The sequence below is a fragment of the Camelus bactrianus genome, chromosome 1 (assembly GCF_048773025.1).
Source record: "Camelus bactrianus isolate YW-2024 breed Bactrian camel chromosome 1, ASM4877302v1, whole genome shotgun sequence".
Taxonomy (NCBI): domain Eukaryota; kingdom Metazoa; phylum Chordata; class Mammalia; order Artiodactyla; family Camelidae; genus Camelus; species Camelus bactrianus.
In genome coordinates, this window is record NC_133539.1 from 119852996 (window position 1) to 119872435 (window position 19440).

The 19440-nt window shown below is 47.5% G+C and overlaps 1 long non-coding RNA gene across 1 annotated transcript; it reads left to right on the forward strand.

Moving 5' to 3' along the window:
* The first annotated feature begins 1942 nt into the window (after positions 1 to 1942).
* Positions 1943 to 18023, forward strand: LOC141578837 (uncharacterized). Its single transcript, XR_012509586.1, has 3 exons — positions 1943 to 3892; positions 7690 to 11785; positions 17875 to 18023. It is a non-coding gene; the product is annotated as an uncharacterized LOC141578837 (long non-coding RNA).
* Positions 18024 to 19440: the final 1417 nt, after the last annotated feature.

Below are 19440 nucleotides of genomic sequence, written 5' to 3' on the forward strand. Positions count from 1 at the left end.
TAGGACCACGGTTCTCCTCCAGAGTCAAGACATGGGCCTTCAAGACTTACTGCTTTTTGCTTGGAGACTTTGACCTTGAAAGTCAGGTGGGCAGCCGCGTGGGGTGCAAATACTGAGATTACACAGAATCCCCTGTGACCAGGGCTGATTTTGTGGGTGCTCACACGGGGCCCCTGTTCAAAAGGGTCTATGCTTGGTTTCATGTTCAGCTGTCATCCCCTGGAATCCTTCGTAATCTGTGACCCAGGAGCCCTGCATTTTCATTTTGCGCTGGGCCCTGCAAATTCTGCCACTCAGCCTGAAGGCCACTCCCTCCACCGTCCTTCCTCTCCAACAAATTGGCTTCCGCCGACTTTGCCATTAGGGTGCCCTTACGGAAACAACTGACAATGAAGTGGGAAGTGTGGCCTGAGGGACTCGCAACCTGGCCTAGTTCTAGAACCTCTCCATCAAACTTCCAAGGGGTACAGCCCCCAAATCTGCATTTGAGGAGAGGTAACTGGGAGAAGATCGGGCTCCAGTATTTCAGAGCAGAGGTGGATTTTAAGTCAAAAATAAATCAAGAGGGAAAAATGAGAGCTGTGAGAGGCAGCAGCGTCTCGGAGTCGCTGAGCCAGGCGGACTTGCAGGCAGGTGCACTTACCTCGTGTGGCCCCAGCTGTGCAGACTTCTCCCCTTTGTGTGTTTCATGGCCTGAAATTGAGAAACAAGAATCTCCATCACAATTCCTGTGTACGAGTTCTCTGAAGCCCGGGCTTGCTCTCTGCTACCTCTTGCAGCCAAGCCAGGCGGCCTAGGAAATAACCCCCAAATTAGCTGTCTCTGGGGCCTCACACCCCTGCCTGCACCCCTCTCAGGTCTCCGGCTTCTCCAGCTGCTATACCCTATGTTTGCTTCTGATCTGGACTGACTTTGGCCCCTGGTCCTTGGCTGACTCCTTCCGGCACCTTCATGGAAGACTCCAGGGCAAACGATGACCTGTCCCCTCCTGGGCCAACCTGGGAGTTCACCTGGTGTCTTTGTGAGAGTGAGAAGACAATGCCCTTGGGCAAGTCTCACATTAGTGAAAAAATGTAGCAGCCTTCAGGCATGGCTGGATCTAGGGGCTCTCTCTATCTCTTTAAGGCTTGATTTCCTCTGATGAGTGCTCAGAGTTAATCTTTCCAAGCCAAAGGAAAGGCACGGTGACCAACACACTTTCTCCCTCACAGGCAGCAGGAGTTTGATGGGCACAGGCTGCCTCCTCTGGGGTCTCTCATCACCTGATCTTGACCTGTGAGAATGGTATGCTGGTAGGTGTTAAACAACTGGCTCTTGCCAGGGGAGTGGCGCGGATTCCTTGACTTGTAGAGTTTGCTGGTTTCTGTGATGTACATGCTATCATGGTGACAGATTTCAAGCTATTAATACTCTGTCAACCCAGAGTTGGGAAGAGAAGAACCCTGGCTTACTATCACCCAGCATTTCCACATACCGTATTTGTAAGTAACCTCAGGCACATGGATAATAGTAAGATGCAGTAAGACAATTAGGAAGGGATGGATTTTGAGTGTCCGTTACCTTTCCTTTTAATGTAATTCAAGTAAAAATGTCTGCCAATTTCTGATAGTGAATGGATTTAACAACCAGCGAGCAAGATTTCTGAAATTTAACAAGCGGCCTTCCTGGCCAGCCAGCTCCAGCACCTCGCTGATTCTAGAACTGCACTCAGTGATTCACAGAGCTGTGATCAACTACGAACATCTGCCAAGGACCCAGGAGAGCAGAGAGGAGGCATGCACGCCCGGTGTTTACCTTTTCTAGAATGTCAGCGATTTTATGCAAACAACTTTTGTTTTTTTAATTGCAAAGAGCCTGGTAACACCCTGTGAAATGGTACAACTCTCCCTGGGGAGAAACATGTGGATTTCGCCCCTGCTGACGATGCTTCTGCAGTGGCGTCTGACTGCATCTCGTTGGCACTGCCGAAGTCCTTGGAAAGAAGGGGGGGGGGGGAGCCACCAGGGGAGGACTTTCTCTTTTTTGGCCCAAGGTGCTAACAACCCCATTAATGCCGCACACTGCTGCTGCCGTGTGGGCGGAGAACATTTTTCAGCTTTTTTTGCTCGAGTAGAGGGAATCTTAAGGTCAGAACTGCACTGTTTCGTATCTTATTGAGACTCTGCGCCAGCTCTCCCGTTTCCTTTTTGTTTTTCCTGGTTGGATTTGCCAGCAGCTGAGCAGATCTGGGGCTGGCTGGTTCTCGAAGGAACCATGAAAGCATGACAGAGTTCACGTGGCTTCCTGAGTGTCAAAAGTCTCTGAACGAGCCGCTAGCACTGGGTACAATTTGGCTCAGTGGCTGTGACTCGAGGACCTCCAGATATTGCTTTTGGAGCTGAAAAACTCCCTGAGAGCTAGGGACGCTGCATCCCGCCCCCTCCATCCCATCCTGCTTTTGCTAAACCTGTGATTAGTACAAGAATCTGCACAGTTAAGTGCTCGTCAAACCTCCACCGCAAGTCGATCGGTTGGAGCGCGTGAGTCACCGTGCAGATAATCCTTCTCACCAACAGATCCACTTTGCAGTTCTTTATTGGATGATAATTTACATTCAGTAAAATACATACATCTGACATGACCAGTGCAAGACTTTCTTGCATATACATATGTAAATATCGCTGTGACCACCATCCTATTGAGATGTAGGATGTTTCCATCCCCCTAGAAGGTTCCTTGTGTCCTTTTCCAGTTAATGCCCCTCCCCTAGAGGCAACCGCTACTGTGGTCTTGTCTTAGCCTGCTAGGGCAGCTACGGTAAATACCATAGCCGGGGCGGCTTCAACAACAGAAAAAATTTCCCTGTGGTTTGGGAGGCTAGAAGTCTAAGGTGAAGACTCCAGTCAGTTCAGAGAGCTGCCTTCTCACCGTGTCCTCGCACGACCCCACCTCTGTACCAGCAGATAGAGAGTGAGCCCTCTGGTGTCTCTTCTGAAAAGGGCGCTGATCTTGTCGGATCAGGGCCCCTCTCTTAGGACCTCATTTAACCTTGATTACTTCCTTAGAGGCCCCATCTCCAAATACAGCCACTGCGAGGGCTCAGCACAGGGACTGCGGGAGGGGTGACACAAACATTCAGTCCACAACGGACCTCCACCCCAGAGATGAGCACTGCCCACCCTGGGGCTTCATACAGACGCAACCACACAGCACATCCTCCTTTGTGTCTGCCTGCCTTCTCTTTTGCCGTTTCTGAGGTTCATCCACGTGGCTGTGTGTGGCAGTGGTTCATTCCTCTTTATCACTAAGACCATCATTTATTTCTCTGGCCTCCCATCAATGAACACCGGTGTTGTTTCCAGGTTGCCAAGAGATATTTATTCTCTGCAGGGCATTCTGTGACTGCTAGACAATAAAAAGAAATGTCAACTACGTCCCTGCCCTTCAGGAGATTATGCCTGGTATCCATGCTTGAAAATAGCTAAGACTGTATCAACATAGCCAGCAAAATATGACTTTGTGACTCACTGAACAGCGACTGACTCGGGGACTCAGAGGGAGGGAATTTTTGAGGAACATCAGTCGAGTCTGTTTGTAAATACACTCAGAAGACGAACCAGCTTGAAAACACCGGCTGCCAGAGAAGCAGAAGCAACTGCCAGTGAGGCTGGAGCGGGCAGGGCACTGGGTCCGCCGTGTAGGCACCTCTGGGAAGCCTCCACATGCTTCCCCGCCTGTGTTCTGGCCGAAGAGCTTCCCAAAGTGGGAGCGCGGTGAAGACACTCCCCTCGGAACAAAGCTGGCTCCTGCTTTGTTTTTGTGATTTCCTCCCAGAGGGCGGGAGGGAAAGGTCGGTGCTCGGAAGGACAGCTAGGCACCTCGTCCAGGATCCGGAAAGGCTCTCCACGGCCAGGTGTGATGCCCCACGTGGTGGGAAGGCACGGTGGGCGCAGGGGTGCGGGGCCGGGCTCCGAGCGCGGGCTGTACGGGGTGCGTGTTCAGCCGCTCCGGCCCCAGGCGGGTTTGAGTGCGTGTCGCTGGGGCAGGCTGGAAACTGGCAGCCCTCAAGGGGCCTGGGAGCCTGTCTGGGGTCCGTGAGCAGAGCTGCTAACATCTCCATCCGTGAGTCTGAGAGCTGTGGTCCTGCGCATCCTCGGAGACCTTTGGCAGCTCCCCGAAGTCCTCCCCCACCGAGCTCCGTCCAGTGCTCAGGTCGCGCCATCCTCGCCCAGCCGTGGAGCAGACGGAGTTCCGGTGACCTCGGAGCTCCCAAGCTTCCGGAGGTGAAGGGCTAAGTGTGGGAGATTTCAGGAGGCGGTTTCAGATGACAACCATGTTGGTGGGAGCTGCGTATTTTATATCAGTAATGTCATGTGATATTATTCTGCTTGCTTGGGGGTTGGTTTTTTTTTTTTTTCCAATTTTCTGCTTAATTTTTTTCCTTTTTAAAAAATTTAAGTACAGCTGATTTACAATGTTATATTTGTTTTTGGTGTACAGCAGAGTGATTCAGTTATATATATACACATATATGTATATATATATGTGTATGTATATATATACACACACACATATCCTTTTCCATTATAGGTTATAAGAAGCCATTGAATATAGTTCCCTGTGCTAGACAGTAGGACCTTGTTTATCTACCCTGTAGGTAGTAGTTTATATCTGCCAAACTCAAACTCCCAATTTGTCCCTCCTTTCCCCCTTCCCACCCTGGTAACCATATGTTTGTTTTCTATGTCTGTGAGTCTTTTTATGGTTTGTAAATAAATTCTTTTGTGTCATATTTTTAGACTCCACATATAAGCAATCTCATATGGTATTTTTCTTTCTCCTTCTGGCTTACTTCACTTAGAATGACGATCTCCAGGTCTATCCATGTCACTACAAATGGCATTATTTTATTCTTTTTTATGACTGAGTAGTATTCCACTGCATATGTATAGCGCATCTTCTCTATCTTTAAAGTTTTAAACTATCTTTTTTTTTTTTTTACATTTTTTTCATTGAAAGAACAAAAAACCTGTTAAATAAAATTTGAGAAGAAACCACGAAAGCTTCCTAACGGCCTGTCCTCACAGATTTTCTCCATTTGTCTTCCCTTCCACTTCATACTTTAAACACCGTCTTCTCACACGTTTGCTGGAGCATTTCCACATGGCTGCGACAGGCCTGACAATGATGACACTTAGCAGCTGCATACTATTTAATGTTGATGGACCATAATTTTCTATTGCTGGACATCTTCGTGTCCATATTTTGCAATTATCTGTAATTCTGCAATGGAGTAATTACTTTTTAAAGAATTTTTACCCAAAAGTGCACTCACCACAGTCCTGAGGGAGGCCCACAGTGTCCTCAGTGTTCGAAGGACAGAAAGATGAAGAAGACCCGTGAGTTAGAAGTGCATTTGTGTGGGTCCAAAGGGAACCAGAAACAGTGGTGTGGTGGGGGGGGGGTCTGCAGAAAGTATACTGTTGAAATTGTTAAAAAGGCATACTTCTCTTATCAACGCATCATGAGTACACGTCAAAGTTTTATTTTTAACTCATTAATGAGAGAACCAGGTGTATAAGAGGACCTGATATATGGTTAGTTAGAGAAAAAAATGTGAAATGAGATCATTATGATAAATACACAACTGGTTATTTTTCTTCAGGGCACTAAAGCTACAATCTTTGGTGTTATCTTCTCTATAACAGAAGTCATTTTTACCTCCACAGGGGAAAGACATCCTTTGCACCACTACTGTATAAAAGCCATTTGTAGCTTAGTGGTTTTCAACTAATTCAGAGCTAATAAAACAGTTGGAAAACACTAAATCAAGAGTAAATTTGGGAGTTTGAGATTTACAAATGTTAGCCACTATATATAAAAATAGATTTTAAAAAGTTTCTTTTGTATAGCAAAGGGAACTATGTTCAGTATCTTGTAATAATCTTTAACAGAAAAAATATGAAAATGAATATATGTATGTACATGCATGACTGGGACATTGTGCTGTACATCAGAGAGTGACACAGTGTAACTGACTGTACTTCAGTTAAAAACTGCCTAAAAAATACAAAGAACAAACAAAAAACCCCCCAAAAAGTAAATAGTGGGCTTATATCTAGAGGGAACTCTAATTCAAAAAGATACATGCACCCCAATGTTCATAGCAGCACTATTTACAACAGCCAAGACATGGATACAGCCTAAATGTCCATCAACATATGAATGGATAAAGAATATGTGGCATATATATGCAGTGGAATACTACTCAGCCATAAAGAAGAATAAAATAATGCCATTTGCAGCAACACGAATGGATCTGAAGATTGTCATTCTACGTGAAGTAAGCCAGAAGGAGAAAAAAAAATACCATATGATATCACTCATATGTGGAATCTAAAAATATGACACAGAAGAATTTATTTACAAACCATAAAGAGACTCACAGACATAGAAAACAAACTTATGGTAACCAGATGGGGAAAGCAGTGGGGAGGGATAAATTGGGAGTATGAGATTTGCAGATACTAACTACTATATATAAAATAGATAAACAACAAGTTTATACCGTATAGCACAGGGAACTATATTCAATATCTTGTAGTGACCTATAATGAAAAAGAATATGAAAAGGAATATATATGTGTTCATGTATGACTGAAACATGATGCTGTACACAAGAGATTGACGCAACATTGTAAACTCATTATACTTCAATTAAAAAAAAAGAGTAAATAGTAAGTCAAAGTTATATTCTACTAGAAGGCCAATGCCCCTGAGGCGGGCGTTCTGTTTGGCATCCTTTACGCTTTAGTTCTGACCTCTGGATGTTATCCTTCTTGAAGAGAGGAGCCACTGAAGGGGGAGTCCGTGGTGATAGTAACCATCCCCACCAGTGACTTTGGAGCTGGGCAGCACTGCTACTTGGTTCCTTCGGGTTGAAGCAGTGAGGGGTACAGAAGGCCAGTAAGGACAAAAAGAAAGTATGGATAATGACTGCCCTCCCACTGGAGATGGACCCAGCACCTGTAGGGTGAACGGAAGTGGAGCCCTGGGACTGGGCTAGAGGCCAGACCATCCCAAACCCCAAGGATTCTTTCTGAAGGCTGCCTGGCAAGGAACTTAAAAGCTCAGATGAGCTTGTTCACTTTATATGTAAAGGGATTAAGCGATCCCTTCCTTCCAGAGTGGAGTTCTGCCTCAGGGTGTACTTTTGAGCCATTGAATGTAATGTTCCCCGTCATCACTGCCACCTCCTTATCCCCGACATCCCGTAGTCCCCAGAACCTCGGAGCCGAAGTGCCCACAGTCCCTCTGGCTTTGCTCTCTTCCCGGCAGAGCTTTGGCGGGAGCCTCTGGTTAAGGAAGAGGATTCCCGTTAGGGTGATGGGATTCCTGGGAACTTCCAGATTGGAAAACTGAAAAGTCCGAGAGCCCAAGAATCGCTCCGTCCCAGGCTAATTGGGACAGGTGGTCACCCTAAGTCCAGCCCCACGTGTGTTCTGAGCAGCTTGGTGCTGCTGCTCCCACCCCTGGTGGTTCTTTTAACTGTTTCCTCTTGCATTCTCCCAGTTTTCATCTCTTGTTCTATCTCTGTTAAATTCTCTGCTGATTTACGAGGCTGAGGGGAGAGCTCAGGACTCATACAAATTCCTGTGGATTTCAGTCTGGAGCAGAAATGGATACACGTTTCGCATTTTTGTTTTCCAGCAAGGAGGTATGTGTGGAAGATTCCAAGAAGACGACCAACGGAGTGGAATGAGATGCTTGTTTTCATGGATCAGAAATGAATCACGTTGCCTTCTTTCAGTCATGACACAGAGTTCTGGAGTCTTGGGAAAGAAACAACAGGAGGAAGGGTGCAGCTCAGGGGTAGAGCTCATGCTTGGAATGCACGAGGTCCTGGGTTCAAGCCCCAGTACCTCCATTAAAAAAAAAAAAACCTAATTACTTCCCCGCCAAAACAATTTAAAAAGAAAACAATTCTAAAATAATTTTAAAAATTAAAAAAAAAGAAACAACAGAAAGAAAATGTTTTCTGGTAGAGATCTGTGGGAGGAATAAAGGCTCCTGAATGGAGAACTGAGATCAGGAGAGAGAGATGGACTGTGGCTGGACTCTTGAAGGACAATGAAGCGTCGTGCTGGTTTACACCCAGGTGCTATTCATACCTGGTGCTGTTTCCAAACGCCCTCCAGGCATCCATCCTACTCCAGGTCTTCAGAAAAACAGGTGAATAGCGGGGTGAATGGAAGGGAGGCTGAAGGCAAATAAGGGGGTATTACGCCCAGCTCTGAAAATAAAACGTTATTGGCTCCAGTCTGAAACGGTCACTTTCCACCGAGATGGAATATATTACTCAGAAGAGGGAAACACCAGATATTATGCAGTCTGCCTTTGGGGAAAGAAAAAAAACCCACCCACCTCTTATAAAAACACTTTTGGGGGGATGAAGGATTTGATTTCAACAGATGAGTCATCACTGTGTTTTTTTTTCTTACCACTTAGCCAAAAAAGTGAAGTTTTTAAAAAAGCATTTCTTGAAGCAAAATCTTCCATTGCTTGGGTTTCTCTTCTTGGAGAGAAAAGGCACCCACAGCACCGGAAGCTGTCCTGGTTTGCCTGAAAGATATTCTGGGACAAGACACGTGACTATCAATTTCCAGGTTCATTATGAAAAAGCAGCCTCAAGATAATATTCATGATCTAGAAGCAAGACAAGGAAAATCAATTTTAAAACACAAATTTCATTAAGTAAAGAGCGTTTAAAAAAGACACAAGAGAGTCAGAGGCAAAGGAGCTGGAGAGAGCTGTGGGCGTGGTCAAAGAAGTGACCATCTGTCTCGGTCTAGCAAGGACAGTCCTAGCGCACATTTGAAAAGCACCTACTGTCACTCTCAGAACCGTCTTGCTTTGGACAGTGGGTTATATGGTCACCCCAGGGGGGGCGGCTTGAAACCAGGTCTTCAGATCCACAAGTCTGTGTCCCTTCCTCTTGAAAACCAGTGGGCTTTTGTGACTGCCTGGGTGAGCAGTGTTACCGCAGAGACACCACCGGACTTCCAAGTCCAGGGTGGAAAACCTTCTCGCAGTCTGTCTCTGGGAGCCGCCCTGTAAGGAGTCCCACTACCTGGGAGCTGCTTTTCGGAGGCACCACGTGTAGAGACCCGAGGGCAGAGCCAGAGATGCCTGAGGAGCCCCCGGCGTTGGGGTCTTCCTGGTCAGGGCGCCAGACATACTAGTGAGGAAGGCTTCGCGATGACCCCAGCCCTAGCCATCATCTGACTGTAGCCCCATGAGACACCCCTTGGGAGAGCTGCCCAGCTGAGCCCAGGCGACTCTAGCACCATGGGAGAAAAAGCAAGAGACGATGCTCTTTTATGCCAAGAAGTTTGAAACGGTTTGCACCGCAGCAATAGATAACCCAGATGCTAAGAGTTAGGTTCAGAGTAGATTCCTGATCTGTGCAACTTCATTAATGCATTTGTAAAAGATTTAACTATAATCATATAACAAAACAAACATCAACTCTCCTAGGTGGGAAGGTGTTGTCAAACGCCGTAGAGGAAAATTGTTGGAAGACGAGGACATTCAAACAGGCGAAGTGTGAGACTTAAGGCGTTGACAAGTGTTATTGCAAAACACTTAGCTATTATTTTTGACAACACGTGGAAGACTGAGGTCCCAGAGAGGGAAAAAGCTACATCTTTTCAAAAGGAAACAACTTCTCAGGAAAGGAGAAAAGCAGAACAAAATACAAAATTATCAATGTGTGAACACCAGGCAGAACTTAAGGTCTTGAGCAACCAGCTTGGCTGGAAGGAGATGGATTCAGGGCCAGGACCAGCTCACAGCCTCCAGGGAGGGTGACAGGCTGTGTGAACAATTGCAGAAAAATCAATGACTGTGTTTGGGCTTCTTGGGTGTTTGACTGCTGGTGAACGAATCAAATGCCTCTTCAAAGAACTGCATCAGAGAAGATGTGATACATGCCTCCTACCTCTGGGGGCGCAGCTCATACAACCTTGTGAACTGGAACCCCCCACTGCCACGTCTCTTCCACTGGTCATCCTTCTGTGTATCCCGGTCAGATCCTCTTCCTTCTTCTGGTTCAGTTTCTCGAGTGACTGCATCTCCAGTCTCCTTGGAGGTGAGAGAAGGGCAGACAGCAGTCACCAAGCTGGGGAGGGACACCTAGCCCACTGTTACGAACTGCCACCACGCACAGACCTTTCTTTCTAAATCCAATATTCCATCTCTCCCATCTGCAGTGCAGTGGACCGAATGTATTTGCCCCTTGCAATTCATAAGTTGAAATCTTGACCCCCAGTGTGATGGTATTAGGAGGTGGGGGCTTTGAGAGGCGATTAGGATTGGTGTCCTTATATAAGGGACCCCAGATTGCTCTCCTGTCCTCTCTCTGCCATGGGAGGATGCAACAAGGGGACAACAGCTGGTAACCCAGAAGACGGCTCTCACCGGAACCCGACTACAGTGGCCCCCGATCTCAGACTACCAGCCTCCAGAACTGTGAGAAATAAATGTCTGTTGTTTATAAGCCACTCACTTCATATTTTGCTATAGCAATGCGAGCTAAGACAGAGGCCAAATCTGTGTCCCTTCCAAATGCATTGTGTCCCCTCTTCCCTCTGTAACGATGCCCTGAAACGCCCTACCATTCTCCCTCCCATGTGTCCCCTGTATCTAACTTTGGCACCTCTCCTCTCTCAAGAGTCAGTTCAGTACAAATGAACTTATTTACAAAACAGAGACAGACTCACAGACATAGAAACAAACTTATGGTTACCAAGGGGCTAAGAGGGTGGGAAAAGATAAACTGGGAGTTCAGAATTTACAGATACACGCTACCATGTATAAAATAGATAAATAACAATGTCCTACTGTATAGCACAGGGAACTATATTTAATAATCTGTAATAGCTTATAATGAAAAAGAATATGAAAAAGAATATATATATATTTATATATATATAACTGAAACCTTATGCTGTATCCCAGAAATTAACACAATGTGGTAAGCTTTTAAAGAAAATGTCAGGCCAGGCACTGTAGTAGAGGCTGGTGGCCCCCTACCGGATCCCCGCTAGCTGGGCAGATACACACACACCCCCCCCCCCACTGCTGTAAACACTGGCTTCTAACAGCCCAAAGCTACATCCTTCTTCAGAAACTCACCCTCTTCCAACCGGAGCCTCGTCTCGCAGAAAACTGTAGGAGGTTGGGCCCCTCCCGCCTCTGGGACTGTGACTGATGGGGAAGGAGTACAAAAGTCTGGCCTCTTTGGCTGAAAGAGGGACAACGCTGGTGTAACTCACAGTCTCCCCAAATACCCACCGGGACTGGAGGCTAGACTTCAGCAGGAGCCACGCCGGAGTGTAGCTTCGTGCTGCTCTGTCTTACTCCCCTCACTTGCTGGCAGCCGTCTTCGGATCTCCCTCAGTAAATCCTTGGATAAGATTTCCCCTCCAAGGATCTGCTTTGACAGAACCCTACCCAAGCAGATGGCGTCTCTTCCGGGGAGACATTCCACTGCCTGACCATTTTCCAGCCGGACTGATTCAGGGGCCCCTCTTTGGGGCCCACAGCTCTTTCGCTGAGTCCTGGAATCACTGATTTACTCGTCAGCCTCCCTGAGACTAGCCTCCCTGGCAGCAGAAACCCGGACCTATTCATCCTCTCCACCCCTCGCTGCACCCGGGCCTAAAACACATGCTCAGGAGAAGTTTGAGGACTTGAACTCCTGGGGACCTTTCTGACACAGAACGTGTTCACAAAACATACAGAGGTGAGTAGATGAGCCTAATTTTGGCCTCCCCTGTTGGAAGACGGTTCAGGAACAAACACAGAGATGGTTATAGAGACAGGGTATGGGCCCTAGAATGTTGGTCACCACCACTGACAATGCTCTGTGGCCTGAGGTCTGGGTCAGTGAGCGGTGACCACACCAGCTACGTGCAAGGTACTGTGGAATAGTCCTCTTTTTATTGTGATACATGGGCCCTCTCTTCAGACAACTTCCAATCTAGTTTGGAAAAGTTGGTTATAAATATATGAAAGTAGGACATGAACCAGCTTCCAGCCACAGTGAGGAACAGGGAGAAACAGGCTTAAACCACAGTGGGAAGTTTGGGGAAATCTTTGAATCGACTTCCTGATTGTCGGGGCGGTGGGAGTCCCATCGGCAATAACGAAGACTCCGTCTTTGACCAAACTTGAATTGGGCTCCACTTTGGTCTATAAGAACTGCAGGCTCTCGGCACAAATGATTTTGTCCACCTTCTACACTGAGAGACTTGAATAACACGGACACCTCAAGTCCACGTCCCCGGGACAATGGCCCCAGTCCCCTTAAGCTCCTGCCTGAGAAATCACAACACTGCCAAGAGGATTTACTGTTTGTTCCCAAAACCTGACTATATGCCCTTGGCCCTGCTTTTCTTAGAAGCATTTACTTTAAAGAACTTCCCATTGTAAGTCCGTTCTCTGTCCTGCTGTAATGTCTCTCCCACAAGCCAGGAATGTCTTTCTCAAGAACCTGGGAGCTGTCGTTTGAAACATCATCAAGGAAGGTGGAACCCTGCCTCCCAGGCTCTACGGGAGGCGGGGGGGCCTGGCAAACAGCAAACTCAGGCGGCAACCACGTCCCATCAGCCCTCCCCCATTGCACTTGTCAGTACTTTTCCTTTAGCACAGCCCAGTGTTTAAAAGTCTTTTGTCTCAGGGTTGTTGAGCTGAGGTCGCTGCCCGAAGGCTGTAGGACTGAATAAAATCTGTCTTACCGCCTTTAACTGGTGTCCAGCTTTGTTTCTCTTGGACGGCACCCAAGGGAAGCTGTGACTTCAACACGAGCAGAAAGTTTTGTTGAGAAGAGCAATGAAGTTCCACCTCAGAGGGTCTTGATTTTGTCCTGCAATTAAGCAGGAGGTGAACAAAGTGATCCTTCCAAGCCCTTCTGCTGGCCAGGTTGTCAGATCATTGGCACAACATCCCTTAGGAGCCCATGAGTATAAGAAAAGCATCCAGCAATGAATTAAGTCCCTGAAGTAAATAGAGAAGTCATCTCTATGGTAAGCAAGAACGAGCCGGGTCCTGATTCGGCTTCTCCTTTGCTGGTTGACTTTAGGTAGATTACATAACCTCTCTGAGACTTGGATTCCCCATTCTGTAAAAAGAAAGGGTTGCACTAGATGATGTTTAAGTTCCCTCCAGCCCTGATACGTTATGACTTCCAGAGTCCCCAAATTCCTGAATCAGCTAGGAAGTCCCTCCTGCCAGTCGCCCTTGATGCTTATGTTGAAACGCCTGTCATCTGTGTGTTAAGGTGGGAGAGAGGCTCTCTACCATGTGCCAAGAAATTGCTCTCACACCTCTTCCAGGGCCATATGCGGCCAGGATCCCCTGGGAAACCAAAAGCTCACATGGTTGCCAGAGAGCCTAACTTTGTGACTCAGAAATTGCCATCTGCTCAACAGCTTTTAATTGAAGCTCTAAGAAGCAGAAGCTGGCTGGGAAAATCTTGCAAGTTGATCCAATAGGATTATCTTCCCCAAAAGAGGCTTTTCTATGTTTAATTAGTTGGAGGCCATTTTGTCACAGATGAATTTTTCGGATGTCAGTCCTTTGGGTGCCCTGCCCGCCCACCCCTAGCCACCTCCCCATGTTTGAGTCCCACAGATACTTTACTTAGCGGCTGCCTCTGCCGTTTTCATTTTCCCCCTGGAAGCTACGCTGACCATCGTAGGAGGCATCCCATATTACAGAAGCCTTATCCCCACCACTCAGGACACAGAGGAGTTATTTCAACCTGGATGGAGAAGCCCAGCGCAACCAGGTCTCAATTTTTCATAATCCGACTCTGTTACCATAGACTCAGGAATCACAAGGTCATGGTCGTGCTGATCTGCACTGAGTCATCAGGAAGGCATGAGCCTGAAAGGCAGCACTGACCAAAGGAAAACCCGGTCATTCCAGGGGCAGAGTGTTAACCACTTGTGCTGCAGGCTAGGGAGGACTTGCCGTGGCCAGGACCCGCTCTGTCCACTGCCAGCAAGAGATGGTTGAAGGGTTAGGTACCCAGAGTCAGGGGCTTCCTCCACCCTGGATTCAGATGGCTGCAGTTCCCCTTGTGTCCTCAGGGGGCGCAGTGGGAGACTCTGGCAGGACAGGATGGGTAGAATCAGGGAGGGGAGACAGAATTGGAACCTTGGTCAGGTGAGGCTGCTGCTGGGATCTAAGGGCAGATGGCAGGGCTGCTGGAGCCACAGAATGTGCCCAGAGTGAGAGGACGACCCTGGGGAATGGAAGCACAGCTCACTGGGGCTCGGAGAGCAACTTTGCAGCTCTTTGTCCCACAGCAGTTGCAGTGAGTGAGAGACACTGCAGACCAAGAAACCCTCCTAGAGCACCAGTGGGTTCTGGGCTGCCAGCCGAGGGACGCTGGTCTGCTGTGCCACCCAGCTCTTGGTCCGAGGTTCACCTTGGCTAGAGAGCCCTCTCTCACTCAGCGAACTCCCCAGAAGGGAGACTGTGGGCCCATCAGGCCATCACCGAACAGTACAGGAGCTGGGTGGTGGGGGTGGTTTAGAATAATTCCTGCAGAGGAAACCATTGTTCAGGGACATGACCACATGGTGAGAGAGAATGCAGGCTGTGGGCTTTTTTTCTGACGAGCTGTAGAACTCTAGAACTACGGCCCTCTGAGCATCCCAGTTGTTTAGCAATGTCTAAGTCAGAGACTACAAAGGAGCAGTCAGGAGGCTGAACACTACCCCCAGCCAAGTTTTGTTTAGCTCTGTTTGACTATTTTTTTGAGTAAGTCACCAGCATTTTGAAATTGGGGGATTAAAAATTCTGATTATCTTTGGAAGCAACCTAAATGTCCATTGACATAAAGAAGTTATGGTGTATTTATACAATGGAGTACTACTCAGCCATAAAAAGGAATGAAATAATGCCATTTGCAGCAACATGGATGGACCTGGTGATTTTCATTCTAAGTGAAGTAAGCCAGAAAGAGAAAGAAAAATACCATATGATATCACTTATATGTGGAATCTAAAAAAAAAAAAAAAAAAAAGACACAAATGAACTTACTTACAAAACAGAGACAGACTCACAGACATAGAAAACAAACTTATGGTTACCAGGAGGGAAAGGAGGTGGGGAAGGGAAGGGATAAATTGGGAGTTCGAGATTTGCAGATACTAACTGCTATATATAAAATAGATAAACAACAAAGACCTACTGCAGAGCACAGGGAACTATATTCAATATCCTGTAATAAACTATAATGAAAAGGAATATGAAAAGGAGTATATATGTGTGTATAAATGAATCACTATGCTGTACAGCAGAAATTAACACAACATTGTATATCAACTATATTTCAATTTAAGAAAATGAATTTGGAAGTGTTAAAAACAATTCTGAATGTCTGGTGTCTCTTTGTGAAAAAAAGAAATGATCTGGTCAAGCTGGGCGGAACTGATCACACAGGCTGCCAGAAGCCTGGCATGGAACTGGGCATCCGTCCTCTTGTTTGCTTTGCTCCCCACCACTCCCTGAGGCCTGACACCCGGCCTTTTTGCCTGTCCATTTCACCTCCCGGGCCCTGTAGCGATCTGGATTGGTGACCTAATACTCTGACAAAGGGTTTTAATCAATGATTCTTGAATATTAGCGTCAGAATCCTCCCCCCCCCCCCGCCCCCGGTGCTTGCCGGGGGCACTACCCCTCAGAGATCCTGTACATAAATGAGGTTCAGGATTTGCATGTTTAAGCCAGCAGCCCGCAGAGTTCTGGTGCCGGTGGTTTTATGACCATAGTGTAAGAAAAGCTGCCCTGCGACTGAGGTTCTTCCTACTGGCTACACATTTGAGTCCCCAGGAGAAGATTCTACGATATATTCGGCTTATCCACCCAAACAATTGAATCAGAAAACACTAGAGGCCTGGCCCAGTGTGGTTAGTAATTTCTTCATTTATTTTTTAAAAATTCCAAAAATGCAGAAAATTTGAAAGAAGGGTTCATGGGACTCCTTTAAACCTCTTATCTAAATTTACTATTAATTAACATCTTGCCAAAGCCAAGCCATCTCTCTCATTACCTATGCGTGTACACACACTTCCCTGTAGCCAAACCATTCAAAACTAATCCTACACACAGACATTTCACCCCTAAATATTTCAGTGTGCCCCCCTTTAGAAAAAGGACGTTCTCCAACACAACCATACAGCATCGCCAAGCCTGAGGACATCACTGTTTTCTGGCGATGAGATTCAGGTCAAGGCTTTCTGGCAAGAGCCACTCCCATAGGGGATTTTGTGTGATGTTCTTTACCTCCCATTACATCACAGCAGGCAGCAAAAGATGCAGTAGTTCACAAACCTGAGTGCGCACCTGGAGAGCTTGTTAGAACCTAGACTGCTGGGCCCACCCTTGCAGTTTGGGGTCCGTGACGGGACCTGAGCATTGTGTTTCTCGCAAGTTTCCAGGTGATTCTGATGCTGCCAGCCCCGGGGCCACACCTGGAGACCCACCAACCTGACGGCAAGCCATCCCCCTCATGGGCAAGAGGGAGCTGCGGGCATGGAGAAGCTCTGCTGGTCTGGCCCTTCACCACTCAAATAAAACCATCATTGCCCGGGACCTCTCAAGGAAGGGGGACTCTCAGGCCCCGCCTAGACCTCCCACCCCCGAAGCTGCATTTTAACAACATCCACCCTGACCCATGCATGCACTGAACTCTGAGCAGCACTGCTCTGGAGCATCTAGGAGCTTGTCCCACGCCTCACCTGGCTGCACTGGTGGCTCCGCATGCGGGGCACCGGCGTGGGTGGCTTGGCACCCAGGGGTCTGTGCGAGCCTGTGACGGTGGGTAACTGGGTGGGTTGCTGCTTCCAGGCCACAGTACCAGCCCTGGAGGGAGCAGAAGAGAAACACAACCTTTCAGTTCCCTCTGGCCAGCTCCCCCACCCCCGCTTCAGCCTTCCAAAGTCTTTAAGAAACTGCTGGATGCAGAAAACAAACTTATGGTTACCAAAGGGGAAAGGAGTGGGGGATAAATTAGGAGTTTGGGATTAACAGACACACATTGCTATATATAAAACAGATAACCAACAAGGGCCTACTATAGAGCACAGGGAACTCTGTTCCATATCTTATAATAACTTCTAATGGAAAAGAATCTGAAAAAGAATAGATTTATATATGCATAACTGAAACACTGTGCTGTACCCCTCAAACATTGTCAATCAACTACACTTCAATTTAAAAAATTTTAAGATGTGAATTACTATATTATACACCTGTAACATAAATAATATTGCACATCAACTAACTTCAATTAATGTAATAAATATATATAAATAATATATATATAAGCTATAGCTACTGGTTATTCTGTAAGGTTATCATAAAAAACAGATTGGAACTCAATCTTGAAAAAAATTTTAAGATAAATAATATTAAATACAATATTATATATATGTTTTTACAATATGATATTAATTCAAAAAAATTCAGAGAACAAAGTAAATTATAACAGAAAAAAAGAAGAAACTGCCGGCTTCAGTCCTGTCCCTGAGTTTAGTGCCTTGTGTTCCCTGCTCCTCTGGCGTGGGCATCCTCCTCGCTCTTGGCTTTGGAGCTCACTGTTTCTGAGCAGGCAGCATTCTGCTAAGCCCTGAGGGTATACTGGTGACTGAAACAAGTTCCTACCTCAGGGGGGCCTGCACTCTGGTTCCTTCTTTCCCGACCAGCCACTTGCCCGGTGTCGTTACGTCCCCACGTCACGGTCCCTGTGGGATGGCCTGTTGTACCCACTGCAGAGTTGAGGTGGACAAAGAGCTCATGTGACCTTCTTTCTCTTTCCAGTGTAGACCTAACTTTTAGGGACTGGGGCTACTGGAGGCCATCTACCAGCTATCATCAAATAGTCACTCAGTAAACATTGACACTCGGCCTTCGTTGCCCTGGAGGGGACCGATGTGATTCCTGGCCTTCAATGACCTACAACACGGAGGAGAAGATGAGGTACTTCTGGAAAAGGAAGTAATACCAGCGAGAGTGTGCACTGAGACATTTGTGAGATTTCAGGCTGGAGAGAAATCACTTCCTGCTAAGGGACTAAGGAAGGCTTCATGGAGAAGGTGACATTTGGGAAGAAGCAGACGACATCTTCGGGGTCAGGTAACATCATCGGATGGCTTGATTCTGCTCTGAGACGGGCCCAGGAGCTGCTCCGTTTCAGACCATGTTTACTGCAGCCCCACTTCCACACCCCGGGCGCCAAGGAGAAGGCAATGTATTTTGCTCATTAAGCGTTTTACAAGCCTGAGTGGTGGGATGTGGGTTGTAAAAGGTTCTAACTAATTCCATGCTGCAATGGAAATCATTTCAGCATGTGGGAGGAGGAGAACGGGTGGGTAATGACGTGACGACTGGGGACGGGAAACGGCCAGAAGAACGGGTCCGCACTTGATGCAGCCGGCAGAGAGCAGGTCACTCGGGAAGAAGAGCAGACGGTTGGGCCAGGGCGATTCCTAAGCCAGCGTGGAGCTGGCAGGCCGTTGTCCTGGGGGCAGTTACGTCGCTAACTCCTATCAGGGCCCTCGGGGGCCTCTGCAGGCTGGTTGCTCTGACAGAGTCTCCGTCCCCAACTTCCAAGTCGGGACAGCATCACACGCCAGCCAGCCACGTAGTGTCAGTCCAGCTGCAAGTGATCAGCTTTTCCAAAGGAGAGTCTATGGAAGCCGTGTGGGCCCTTTTGGGAGGAGAGGCCCAGGGGAGGGGAGATGAGATGTGGTCAGAAAGGAGATGTAGGTGAGAGGGCAGGAGAAGTGCAAAGAAGGGGAGAAAGAAGAGTAAAAATAAGGGAAGAAAAGGGCTCTGTGGAGCAAGGGGTGGGGAAGAACCTTCCGTCAGGTACATATACCCTCACACCAGGCAGCAGGTACCTTCCAAAATGCTGCAGGCTCCCCATGCTGCAGTCCAGGTCCATTTATGTCTTTCCTCTGGCTCTGGCTCTTCTTGGACACACCATTGACTTTTTAGACTGGACCACGGTTTTGGGGAAAGGGTATAGCTCAGTGGTAGAGTGTGCGTTTAGCGCACTCAAGGTCCTGGGTTCGATCCCCAGTACCTCCATTTAAAATATATACATACACACATACACACACATATATATACTTAATTACCTACCCCCCCCCCCAAAAAAAACCCCGCAATTACAGACTTGACCACAGTTTTGAATTCCCTGGCTCTGACTCTGGACCCTTCCTCAGACAAGGTTGGCTTTCCTCCCTGAAGCTGTCCACTCCCACCTTCCCTGGGGCACCACCCCGACCTGATGGGACCCTTGCCTGCAGGCTCCCCCCAGGCTGATGCTCTCCATCCCAGGACTCCCTGACCACCTGTGGCTGATGAGATGACTTTAGAGCC